Below are 13,887 nucleotides of genomic sequence, written 5' to 3'. Positions count from 1 at the left end.
AACTTTTTCTAAATCAGCTTGTTGTTTAGCATCACAGCCCTCAAATACATTGGTTTTATCAGGTTTATTTTCCTTTACAACTATCAGTAAAAATTGTTTGCATGAATTTACAGTTCGTTTCATCTGCCCTGAGTTTATGAGAGTATAATTATTCTTGAGCTTATGAGCTCTTACAATATATTCGATTCCATCTTTAACGAGTAGATACTTGTTCTCAGCTCTATAGAAAATAGTTTTTCTATCATACAAGTAAGGACTTCTTAAAACAATTCCACATATATCCAAAGGAACTATATCTAACTCAACCTCATCTACATAAGAAAACAATTCCTCATATACCCAAAAGAAAACTTAAGTTTACATTGTCTAGTCACTTGTAGTTGTGCTTTATCACATAACCAACCTAATGGATATGGCTTCTTGTGAGGTGTAGTCAGTAATCCCAACTTCTTTACAATTGCTTCAGAAATTAAATTTACTTGTGAGCCACTATCAAACAAAGTATCAACCTTTTGATGATTGGAAATAACTCGAATATGAAAAATCTCATGTCTTTTCCTCTCATTTTCTTCATTATTAGTAGATTCTGCAGAATTACTAGTAGATGCTTCAGAATTTTTACCCTTTATACCAATGGCTGCAATTGTTGTTTCATCTCCTGAGTCTGACCCCAAATCTTTCTGAATAGCTACAACAGTCTTCTTCTTCTTGCCCTCGGACTTCTTAGGTCTCAGCTCCGGATGCAGAATCCAGCAGTGCTCATCATCATGCCCATCCTTCTTACAGTGAGTGCATGAGGACTTTCTCTTCTGTACAGTGTTTGTCTTCCTCTCTTTCCATTTTTGCTTTATTTTCTCCTTATTTTTGCTTGCAGTGGGTTTGGATGATTCCCCAACTTCTGAGTTCCCATTCTTTCCTCTAGCTTCTAGATGTGTAGCTTGAACAGATACCTCATCTATAAAAGTGGGATTAAACATGAGGATAGTGTGCCTCATGTAGCTGTGTAGACCACCTATGTACTTCAACAGAGTCTCAGGTGAGTCTAATGAAATTCCTAGAATCAAAGCTCTTTTCCTAAATTCTTGGGTGTAACCTTGTACACTTTTCCCTTTCAATTGGCGAAGAGTTTGCCAGCTCATCATGGCTTGCTGCATGTAAGCTAGTGGATAGAACTGCTTTTTGATTGCAGAAACAAATTCACTCTAGACAGAAAGAATCTTACCATGTTTCTTCATGTCAGCTTGTGTCCTGCCTTCCCACCATACCAAGGTAGTGCCTCCGAGGCGTAGGCTGGCCAGCTGAATCTTACTCTTGTCTGAGTCGATACTCTGCACTCTGCAATAAACATCAATTTGTCTGATCCAATTATCCAGCTTCTCTGCATTCAACTCTCCATCATATATTGGTAAATCAAATTTAACATCTAATTTAATCAAAGATGTCTTCTTTTTATTTTCAAGGCTATTAGGAGGTGTGAGAAAGTTTTATTCTCTCCCTTTGCCTTTAGAGTGGTCTTGGAGGAGAGATTCTTCTTCTCCTTTTTCTTTGGAGTGTGTTGAATATGCATCTCTACCTTTCTTAAACTCCCTATACATTTCCTCTACCATGGATCTCATGGCCAGGAGACTATCTATGAACCGGGGGTCTGATCCCAAGGGATTTTCTTCTGACATTTTCCTCTTAGAGTAGACTCTTCCAATTTCCGGGTTAGTTTCAACCAACTCTCCTTCTCCTAATTTAAGCTTTGATCTAGTTAGCATTCAACAACAAAATCCAGCACAAGCTTGTCTAACCTTAACAACCTAGGAGCTCTGATACCACTTGATCTGAAATCACCCGTAAATGATCTCAGAGAATTAATGAAGGTATTATAGACTCAAGTGCTGGGGTGTGCCTATGTTATTTTATGCAACGGATCGATAAGATTACAAAATACGCAGACACTGAAGCAGTCAGAGAAACACAGTAAGCAAATACATAAACACAAGAAGTTTAATAAGGAGTTCACCCAATCCTCCTGTGCTACGTCTCCTGGTCCAGCCTTCAATGGTGGCCTTTCTATTGTGTCTTTTTTTTCCAAAGAAAAATCGTAATTTTATTAATTAAAACAAAATTACATTTTGCAGATGCTATAGTGCATTACATCAGCAGTGTGGCTGTTGATCAAGAGATCATGAAGAAAGAGAAGAAAAAAACAAGTAATAATGTACAGATGGGGGGAAAAGTCAAGCTTTTCGCCCTTTTTTCTTCTCAACCTTTCTCCACCCCCCCTGAGACTCTGTTGGAGTTATAAGTGCTAGCGCTGTATCAGCCATAGGTTGGGGGTTGTCTTTATCAGAATTTAATGTGTCTGATATGTGTTGTCGCTTGGATCTGTTCATATCCATTGTTTTTGGCATCCTTGCCATTTGTGCCTCTGTAGGTTCTTATGGGTTTGTGTCTTCTACTTTTGGTTCTTTTTTCATCTAATTGGTCTCATTGGGGATGACATGTTCCATCGCTTCTTCCTCCTCATCATCTGAGAGTGGTGGGGGAAATTACCATCCCTTGGCTTGTTTCCCCGTTTTCTTCTTCCTATGAGTGTCTTTTTTGGCTGTTGGGCACGTGCTTTGTAGGTGTCCTGTTTGTCGGCATGTTCTGCATCTAAATGCAGTATTTTCATAATCTAGAACTTGTGTCCAGCTCCTCTGTCTATGCTTCAGCTGAATTTGGTTTGGCAAACCTTTGCTGAGGTCTACTTCCACACATATTCGTGCAAAAGTGTAGATTCTTTCCTCCAGTTTTTGGGTGTCCATTTTGATGTAATGTCGAATAGTATTACCGATTCCTACTAGTACTTTTTGATTCCAGATGTGTATTGGGAGATTGTGCAGTCGCACCCAAACTGGCATCTTAGAGACAACCATTGTATTTGCATCAAAATCTGGAAACCATGGTGTGATGAAGAGTCCTGTGGATCCCCAGAACCAAGGTCCTTCCTGTATTACGAAGTCTCTAGCCTCCGCTGTAGTAAAGTTCACTATGAAGAAACCCTTGGAACAAAGATGTATTTCACATTGTGTAGTCCAGTTTGTGAAGATCCAATGAAATAGATCAACCGGTTTGGGCCAAAAACAATTGAATCTACATATTATTGCTTGTCTTTCATATATAGTGCAGTGCTCATCTGTTTCTAGTATATCTATGTTATATTCTGGGGTATGATTCAGTTGTTCCACAATGTATGGCCTTGCATCCATACCTGTTTGATTTGGTGTTGCTTCAGCTGTGTTTTTCCCTTGAAGAATGTTTTTGAAGGATATACTGCCTGTTTTTTCCCCTGATGTGTTCCTGTAATTTTTGTTGTACCAGTCCCGCTTCCCTCACCCTTGTAAGGATTTCTACTGTTGTCTGTCGCGCCCCCTCTTATTCTCAGATTGAGAATTATTGTTGACAGGGGTGCAATTTTGTAATCCCTGAGGTACTTTGTGTCCTGAAGTACTCTGCCCCATGTATCAGGTTTTGTGATCTGGTGGGATATCCAAATTGTTGCAGTATAAGATTCTGCAGTTGCTTTACAGAGTCGGTCTCTTTTACCCAAAGTAGTTGCGTTTTTCCAGCCGGGGTTTTGACAAATACTTGGAAGCTGAGGGTACTTACTGAGGATCCAAATCTTGTTTCCATCTGAGAGTGGTTTGTCCTGCCCGTCATTGTAGGGTATGGATCCGTCTGAGGATGATCTCTATCTGTTAACTCTGACGTCCTGTTCCAAACCACTAACTCTCCGTTGTTCGACTTGCCTTTCAGTCTTCCTTCAGCACTTTGGCCCCGTGAACCATGTCGGTGGGGTATCGCGGCCCTTGTATGCGCCCAGATCTGAACTTCGCATGGGTTGTTTAGTCCTTTGTGTGCCTGATCGGTTAGATTAATACCAGATCTGTTAATATTGCCCTCTTCCATGACAGGGTAAGTTGTCCCAGATCCATTCAAAATCCAGACAAGAAAAGCGCTGCCAAATTCTTGTTTGTGTACCAGGTAAAAGATAAGCGTTCTTTCCCTTACCTCTGGGTTTTTTTCGAGACTGCCTGCTTCTAAGTTTTGGTCGTCGTGGATCTCTTAACCATGGCTCTGTGTTGACACGAACACTGTTGTAGCAGGAACCCTAATCATCATTTCCATATGCGCTCCATCTCTGTTCCCTATGCGTATTTTGTCGTTCTGGCCGCTCAGGGTTCCTTATCTGCAGCCCTTCGACTCCCCTCGCTAATCTGTCCTGCGTGTTTCTTGCCCTATGGGGGTCGTTGTGCTTAGGAAAATGTATGGGCCCGTAGATCTCCCATGGATCCGAGCCAGGGGCTTCCTTGCAGAGGCCGTGAGCTCCCTGCGGCCATTGGCATTGCTTGTCTCCCGTCCTGAGTGCAGCCCGGACACGTTGGAAACCCTCGTTGCAGCCATCCCCGCCATCCGAAAATGTATCCCTCTTCCCTTTCTATTGTGTCTTAAAAAGCAGAGTTTTTACGATAATGAGCTCAATTTCAGTCCCACTTAACAGATGATGATCAGTAGGATTGTACTTGGATCCCCCAAGTCTCTAGAGTACACAGACTCCCCTTATTGAATCTCAACCTCAACTGGTCTCAGTGGTATGAGTCCAATCTGGTACTCAATACCTGACAGGTATACACAGAAGAGTTTGCTTGAACCTCTCAAGCCTTCTCTGGAGTTCACAGACTCTCGGACTCTCTCTGTCTCTGTCTGGCTCGATGCTGCCTTTGCTCTGCAGGTCAGCTCGGCTTCTCTGTTCTCTGCAATTCACTTCTCTCTTGCCTCTCAGCTTTCTGCTTCTCTCTTTCTGCGTACCTTTACTCTCTGTTCGTTCGTGACTTAAAGCCAATCCGCTTCCTGACTGTTCGTTTCCGCTTCCCGGCTCTCTGGATCTCCTACCTCTGTCCGCTTGAATTCCCCTGCTCTGCATCATCATCACTGTGTAACGCTTCACAGAGAGGTGGCCACCTATTTCCTCACGAACTGAGCGTCAGTTCTCTTTGAACGGTCATTATTTCCGTTGCTCCAAGATTGCCCGCGAAACTGATTCCTCTGCCAACTCATCGGTCATGCTGGACCTCAAATCTTATGTGACTCAGCCTATTTCCCCGTCGAATCCAGTCATCCGTCGGATCATTTCTCTGCCATTGATCTGGGGCCTCCAGATCCTACGGTCTCCATCCATATCGGGTGGGTAAGTAGCATGACTTTTACCCGTTCGATGTGAGCGGTTTTCTCTCTCATCCACCGAACGCGTGTCACACTGTGTATGGTATCAAGCGAGACTCAGTCGAACCCGCTTACCGCTTGAAGCCCTTCTGATATCCTGTCGATTTTTAGTGTGGGACCCGCCTTCTAACGGAATCGGCGATTTCCGTATGGTTTTATGCTTTTCTCGGGACCGAGCGCTTAGGGGCTTTCCTTCACTGAGGGGGACGCCCTGCGATTAGCGCATCAGAAACTACCCCTGTTTCTGGATTTGACCTCCCGTTTATCAATTTGAGCCAATGCGTGGTTACCATGGGCCAATGGTCTGCGCGCTTTGATCGAGGGTCCTCGTTGCTCCGTGTTGATCACAAATTGCCGTTGTTTAGAGGTTATTTCTGATAAGCTCAACATCCATAAGGCTTTGAAACTTTGGCATGAGTTTTTACAGAGTTCAGGAAATTTTAAGAGTGTTTAAGGATCCGATTTGGATCATCAAGGTTAGTGACAAGGTTCTTGGGAGGATACTAGAGTCAAGGGTCTTTGTCATGGTCAAGGGTCTCATCCATTGAAGATCTAGAAGAAGAATTTTGATCGGGTTTCCTCTCAAGAGGTGAGAGGTTTTGGCCTTGGTTGACAAGCCTATATACTGTGTCACTTGCATTTTATTATGCATATTGGTAATTGTCTCAATGAAAATAACACAATAATAAGACAACGAAGAAAATACTTTAAGCTAAGAAGTAAAAGTATATCACAAGCAATTATCAAGCAGAGAAATCTGTTAACTATTCATGCCCTGGATTTCTCAACATGGTATCAGAGCTTGGGTGCTGAAGACAAGAAGGGGCATTCAATCAGAAAGACATCAAACAGTGATCGTAGTAGATTCAAGGGCAACTAAGGTCAAGATCTTCAAAAACCTAGATCGAAGAAATCTACACCAGCAAGAATCTTGAAACTATCTTCAAGAAAGAAGGAAGACTACCAGAAGAATGGGGTAACTTCACTACAAGTTTATATGGGACGAAAAAGACTACTCCATTTCAAGATCTATGGTCACTCTATAAGATCGAAGAAACCAGACTGAAGGCAAAAGTTGATGTCATACCAAATGAGCATAATGAAGCATACGCTGCTATGGTAAGAAGGAAAGGGAAATTTTGAAAGTTCGGTCCTCAAAAGAAAACGAAGAACATGGATAAGATAAGATGCTATGGATGTCAAGAACTTGGGCACTATAGAAGAGATTGTCCTAAAAGTAGCAAGGACAAGAGGGATAGGGAACGAGCCCACATTACTGAAGAAGTGAAAGAGCTTGAGACAAATGAGTGTAAGAATGAAGTAAAAGATCTCTACTATGACTGAGATGATCTTCTTCACTAGAAGGTACTTTTCACTTGTAATTTATAGATAGAAAGCAATGTAAATAAGAAAGTATGCATCAGATTAGAAAATAACATCATGATAAAAGCATTAGAAGTAAAAGCTTTTGATATGGGAAGCAAAAAGAATGTCTAGAATAAATTCCATTGAATAAGTGCTCTTGGAAACCTCATTGAAATCTCAAGCAATACTTAGAGAAAGAAGTAGAGGTCATCATCGAATGAGATCATCATACTATAGTCAAACATTTTTCAGGTGAGGATATGAAATATTCTCAAGTTTCTCTGATGGAATCCTTATCAAAGGATTCACCGATTTAGAAACGAAGCAAGAGTTTCATCAGGATTCCAACTTGTGGGATTCAAGGGATGATGGTATGATGAAATAGCAGGAAAGAAGGTCTAAAGGATAAAGTTCTTTCATTCAAGTGAAGCTGCTACAAGAAGTCTCGATGACAGAAAGAAAATAGGAGGTATGTATGCTTACATAGATTATTATGAAAGTCATGTCATATGGTTGCAGATAATATGGATCACTATTTCCATCTTGGGAAATATGATCAAAAAATAAAGGATTTCCTCCTCTGAAAGATTGCAGAAAATCATAAGTCACACTAGATGGAATCAACATAATATGTTCTCATATGAATCATGAGGAAACTGACTACAATTAAGGAACTCTAATTGGAAGCTCTTAGGAATGAAGTGTGTGAAAAGAATGGAAGAGATCATAAAATATGCAACAAAGATAGAAGACATTCAACACTCGAGACCAAGAAGAGTTGAGTAGAATATCTCCCAAAAAGATATGAAGACTCTGATAGGAGTCGAAAAAATATGGAGACCCTTGACAATGGATATCTTTGGGAAATGTGTCAATTTGCATGCAGGGCGCTGATACCTACTGGAAGATGTCATCACAAAGGTAATTTTGATTTAGTTGTTCATCTCTGATTTTTGAACTAATATCTGGATGGGCTTATGTAGGACTACCGAAGGGAATATCTATGAATGACTTCCAGGAAAACCATATTAAAGGAAGTAAGATCCTTCTGGAAAATATGGCATGAAAGAAAGCAGAATGACATGAAGCAAATTCAGATGGAAAACTGATGAATCACTTTCTGATGAAATGAAGACATCACCAACTCATGGATGAAAGTGATGGACAATTTGTGCCCTATGAAGAAGTCCCCGAAAGATGAAGACTCCATGACAAAAGAAATTGATGACATCAAAGAAGAGGATTTCTTCAAGCAGCTGGTTGTTCCACATGAGGAGCTGATGTAAGTCCCTAGTTAAGAGGGAATCTAAAAAAGAAGTTTCTTACTTGGAAGAAACTTGGAAATTCCTAAGCCAAGAGGGAGCTTAGGTACATTCCTTTTTGGTAGGAATGAGTACATTCCTTTATTGGAATATGTCCTCCCAACTTGAGAGGGATAGATAGACATGTCATTCTGGTCTTCACCTGGGAAGACAAAATGGAGGATTGGGTAATCATTTGGCATCCGATGCTCTTTGAGGATGAGATAGGGCATCCAAAAGAAGAGTAGTCCTGAAGGACCGATATTCTTTAAGGACTGGGGAGTCCAAGATAAGAATAGTCCTCATGGAACATAACCTGAGTGCCCAGGTAGGGGATGTTCCAAGAGAGACAATGATGAGAGTGTCTATAAATCATTGGTCTCGCCAGCATTGAGCTCAGATCTTGTGGAGATAAGAAGTTGTTAGTCAAGGCCTTGCTATGGAACAATGCTAGTTCATATGATGCTATACAAATGAGTTACCAATCCGAATTATTCTTATGAGAAATTCTTGAGATTGATAAAGTCCAAGTACCATTATGAATACCTCCCTAGTTAAGAGGGAGTGTTGAAAAATGTAACTAGGTTCGGTCTTCATAATGACATGTAATTATGATTTTCTGTAATGAGATGTAAAGAAGAAAAATAAATTTATTATATTGACTTGCTTCATGGGTTTCATGAGCAGGAGATTTTATTTTTGAGTCAATACTCCCATTGAGAGTCTTTAATAATTATTTGTCATCTAGTCATTAAATGATAGAGTCATTGTCATGTAATGAAGTCACGGTTACACTTTGTATAGAGTCAAACATGTCTATGTAAAGTATCCTCCAAGACCTTGTCACTTATCCTCTTCAAGTCGAACTACAATGATGGAAGAACATGATAGAAGAATTCAGCCTAACCTCTAGTGATCATGTCGGCCTAAAGGACATGAGATGAGGTGTATATAAAACCTAACTCGGCCTCACTTAGTAAAAAGTAACTCGATATGCATTTGGTGAAGAAGTGCAAAGAAGAAGGGCTACAAAGAGAAGTGTGAAGAAGTGATAAGGAGAGTTTCTTCTGGGCAAACAAAGGAAGTTTCTTCTGGGAAAATGAAGGAGGATTCTTCTGGGAATAACGAAGAAGGTTTCTTCTGGGATCAATGAAGAAGAGTTTCTTCTAGGGTAGCGAAGGAGGTTTCTTCTGGGGCAACGAAGAAGGTTTCTTCTGGGGCAATGAAGGAAGGATTATTCTGGGGTTTTGGGTAACCGAGATAGAGATCTAGAGACCGAGATTCTCTAGAGGAAGCCAGTGAGATTATAGAGACTGAGTTTCTCTAGGAGAAGTCAAGAAGAAGCAGTGTGAAGTATAGAGACCGAGTTTCTCTAGAAGAAGCCGAGGAGAGCAGTTCGAGATCAAGAAGAAAGTAGAGAAATGGAAGAGGCAGAACATCAAGGTTAGTGAAAAGGGGCTTGGGAGGATACTAGAATCAAGGGTATTTTTCATGGTCTTGGTACTCATCAATTGAAGATCTAGAATAATAATTTTGATCGGGTTTTCCTCTCAAGAGGTGAGAGGTTTTGGCCTTGGTTGAAAAGCCTACATGCTATGTCACTTGTCTTTTATTATGCATATTGGTAATTGTCTTGATGAAAATAACACAATAATAAGACAATGAAGAAAATATTATAAGATAAGAAGTACAATTATATCACAAGAAATTATCAGGTAGAGAAATCTTTTAACTATTCATGCCCTGGATTTCTCAACACCAATTTGTTTGCAAAATGCACAAGACAAGATCGAGTTTTTGCGACTCAAATCTCAACTACAACAAGATGAGTTACAATAGAGGAGTCTTCATTCTAAATTGGATTTGTTCATAACAATTCTCTTTTTGATTTTGTAGTGGACTCCCATCAATAGTTAAGGATTGATCAAATTAGTGAGATTGATGTACATAAAGTGTCCATTTGAGGAGTATATTTGCATAAAGATGAAAAGTTTCAAGTTGCACTTCACGATCCCTTCATCAGACGTTGGAAAAACTTTTCAGTAACAAGAACAAAACTGGTCATGAATATGATAAGGATGTTTCCTTTCATATTCCAGACTATTCTAAGCCAATCCAATTTCATAGTGCAGGGTTTCTGTTGATTTTTGTGAAGCGTCGGGAGGTATTCGTGTATGCCAAGAAGGCCTCCTAATTCGACCAAATAAAAAACATACAAAATGAAATTTTAATTTATTAATTTTTGGCTTCATGTTGGCCCCAAATGTCAAGTTCACCCTACAAGTGAAGGGGTGTGACTTTTGGTCAAAATTCACCCTATATAACTAATATAAATAGAAGACGACCTCCTTCACTTTGACCCATTCGATTCATCATCCTTGTGAAGAATAACAAGCCAAGAGTAAGCCACAAATCTCATAGAAAATACGAGTATCATCAAGGGAGGAGTTGCAACAAGTGAAGACGATGAAGAAGGATGTTTGCTTTGTGTGAAAGAAAGGAAGATTTATATTCTAGTGACTAGGGTGATTTTGTCTTCAATAACGCTGAGTTACCTGTCTGCTGAATGAGGTGAAAGGCATCAAAGACAGGTGTTATTTTTGTTGTTTAGGGAGGAATATTTGGCCGAGATTTTGCTTGAGATCAGGAGGAGAGGCGAAGCCCTAGAACATTGTCGAAATGCATTAGGATATGAATTAACAAGCTCACAACATGCTTGATGTTAGGTCGTAGGCCTAGAAGGAGGGCCTAGAGGCCTCAAAGTCTTTGAGAGTAGGACCAAGGTGCCTTCGGGTTGAAGAAGATGCCAACAAAGGTGGACAAACACTGGTATTGGTTGAATAATCATCTGTTGAGTTGATATTAAGTTAAATTTGGTTTGTTAAAGAGGTCTGAACATCATATAGTTGACTGAAGGCGAGTATCCACTATAAGTAGTTGAGTATACAGGGCCTTGAAAGGATCCATTCCATGTGAGTTAAGGAGGCAAAGATATCTTTGATATGATTTTGGAATAAATTCCTAGAATTATTTTGGAATTGTAATTATTGTTAAAGTACAATTTCTCCTAAGAAGAAAATTTTTCTGGCTTTTTCCTAAGGTTGGGTTTTCCCCAGGATAAATTTGTCTCTTTTATGCTTGGATGTCTCTTTATGATCCTACTATTATCATTGCACTATTGTTGATATTTTCTGTGTAATTGATTAATGATAAATGTGACATAAGATAACTTGATTGTAAATCATTGGAAAGTAATTATCAAATAAGAAGATTAGTTTCTGTAAGTTATAGAAAATTTCAACATGGTATCAAAGCCTTGGTGAAAGAGTAGCCATCGCAGTACCTTGAAGAAGCCAACTTTTGGAAAGTCTAAAGTCAGCCCTAGAGACAAGTGTTCAACAAGTTACTTGATTTTTGGATTTCTTGACAAAATGGCTCCAAGCCTTAGAGTTGAAGATAGACTCATGGAGCCATCATGTGGAGAAAGGCATTCCATAACCATAGGGATTGGAGGAGAAGGTAAAGTAAACAAAAAATGAGGCCAAAGGAAAGAGAATTCTTGTGGAATCCATAAAAGATCATTTGATCTTGCATTTTACCAGACTAAAGACTGCCAAGGCGTTAAAACTATCCTCAGAATGAAGTGGTCTCAAGCTCTTTCATCCCATACAAAAAAAGGTGAAAAAAGAAGGAACCTTGGAAAAGCTTACAAGAAGAATTCAAGAGAAGAGAGACATAACAAAGGGAAAGTGCTTCACCTATGAAAATCTTGGACACACTGCATCTCAATGTCCTAAAAGGAAAAGGAAGGAAAAGGAGTGTGCCTCAACTGCCAATGCCAATAATGATGAAGATGATGTGAATCCACTTCAAAAGAAGTCAAATAATTTCTTCATTGAAGAGATTGACAACTCCTTTCAATTAAGAGATAATTATTTTTTTATTTCCTCTCCCTTGATTATTTTCTTTTATATAGTCAAGCCTCTTGCTCTTTTAATTTTTGTATAGCCTTGGTACTTTCTTTCTACTTCTATTTTTTCCTATTCTAAATGAAGAGAATAATTTTGTGAAGACTTCAATTACAACGATTCATGTAATAAATGGCAGCGTCAGAAAATATAAGTCTATATATTAGGAAGGACTTTCCTACAAGAGGGAGAGGACTACAATTATACTTTTTCTCCACTCACAAATAAATAAGAAGATTGATTTATAAACACCCAAGACCATATCAAGGGTTGAGATCATGTAGAAAGTTAACAAAAATCGAGAGAAATTGATCCCTGTTAGGCAAAGGGAAACCTATTGTAAACCCTAGGGTTTGAAGGGTAAAACCCTAGTGCAAGACTTGGAGTATTGAATACTAGTGGAAGATCAATGGGATGAAAAAGCCCTAGCCCTTACAATGCATACAAGAAAGAAAGCTATAATTAATGTTAAGAAAAAATATGAGATTTTAGATGGATTTCAGTAAGGAAGCAAGGATCAAGAGGGAGTCAGCAATTTCACACAACTCTCAATAAAAAGATAAGTAATTCACATCTTTCTCCCTAAATTGCTATTATTATTTTTATTTATTGAACAACCTCTTGCCTTTGTAATTTTTGCTTTGTTATAATTTTTTCCTCCATGACCTCCTAATTGAGGTTTGTAGGGACATCATGAAAGCTACCAAGGCAATGATAGCAGATAAACAAAGCAAGGTTGTGGCAAGAGGATTCTCCCAGTAAGAGGGAGTGAACTACAAGGATATATATTTTCTCCAATCTCCGAGAAGAGTGTTTGTGTTCTAGAAGGAGCAACAATAATAGAAGGACTTGCTTACGTGACAGAGGAAGTGGTAATGGCATAAGGACTTGTCTAAGTAGTAGACAGAAGCCAAAAGGACATGACTGGATTACTTAATCTAAGACATGACACAAAGAGGAGCAGTAGAGATCTAGTGCATATCCAAATGAGTAAATTGTGGAAAAATATGAGCTTTAGTTTGATGAAAAATGTCTCCCTTATTTAAAGGTAATGATGGTCTTTGCATGATTGGGTTGACCATCTCCTGAAGCCATAAAGGACTTTGACCAAGAGGAGATGAATACGTTCACCTTTGAAGCTAGGACTTGGCTAGGTCATTAAAGAATTTGACCATAAAGATGAATTCCCCAAGACAATGGTAATGGAAATTATTGATACATTCACCTCTGAAGCAAGAAGGACTTGGCTAGGCTGATTAGAGGTGAATGCCCCAGAGAAATTATAGAATTAGACAATTCTTCTCCTTAGAAGCCATATGGACTTGGTTGTGTCATTGGGAGGTATTCCCATATGCTAAGAATACGTCCTAGGTTAGCCAAAGAAAAATATACAAATTAAAAATTTAATTTATTAATTTTGGGCTTCATGTATGATCCAGGTGGATGTTGGTGGCCACCCACCTATCCCATTTGGACCCCCACAACTGTCTCTTTTAGTTTTTCGGTTTCCTTAATTATAGCACAGTTTACTATTTTTAGCAATTTTTCGGGTCCTAAACTTCCGGAGCCGTTTTGAGGCCCTAAACGACGTTTTTTGGGAAATCCACCCGCCAGCGATTTTGTTAATAAAAATCGTCTTTTTCGTCGTAGTCCTCGGAGAGATCTTTCCAACGGGCTATCATGCGCGTCAAACGGAGATAATACGACCAATTCGCAACCCCGGGAAGTTGGCTGTCCAACTCACCCCAAAACGGGGCCCACAATTTGGCGTTTCATCTTCTAGGGTTAGGTTTTGGAATGTGAAGGGTTTTCCATTGTTTCTCAATAATAAATAGGCCTTCGAGCCTCATTGTAAAGACAGTTCGAAACAGTTCAGAGGCATGTAGCCACCACATCTCTTCTCAGAGATAAGCTACCATCGCCCTAGCTGGTTTATTTGCATTTCTGGTTGTAAGCATATTTCAGTATTTTCCATTAATGAAATAAAGTATTATTTCCGC

The sequence above is a fragment of the Pinus tabuliformis genome, chromosome 8 (assembly GCF_031772625.1).
Source record: "Pinus tabuliformis cultivar Carrire ecotype Pingquan chromosome 8, CPIR1, whole genome shotgun sequence".
Lineage (NCBI taxonomy): Eukaryota > Viridiplantae > Streptophyta > Pinopsida > Pinales > Pinaceae > Pinus > Pinus tabuliformis.
This window is presented reverse-complemented; position numbering follows the sequence as displayed.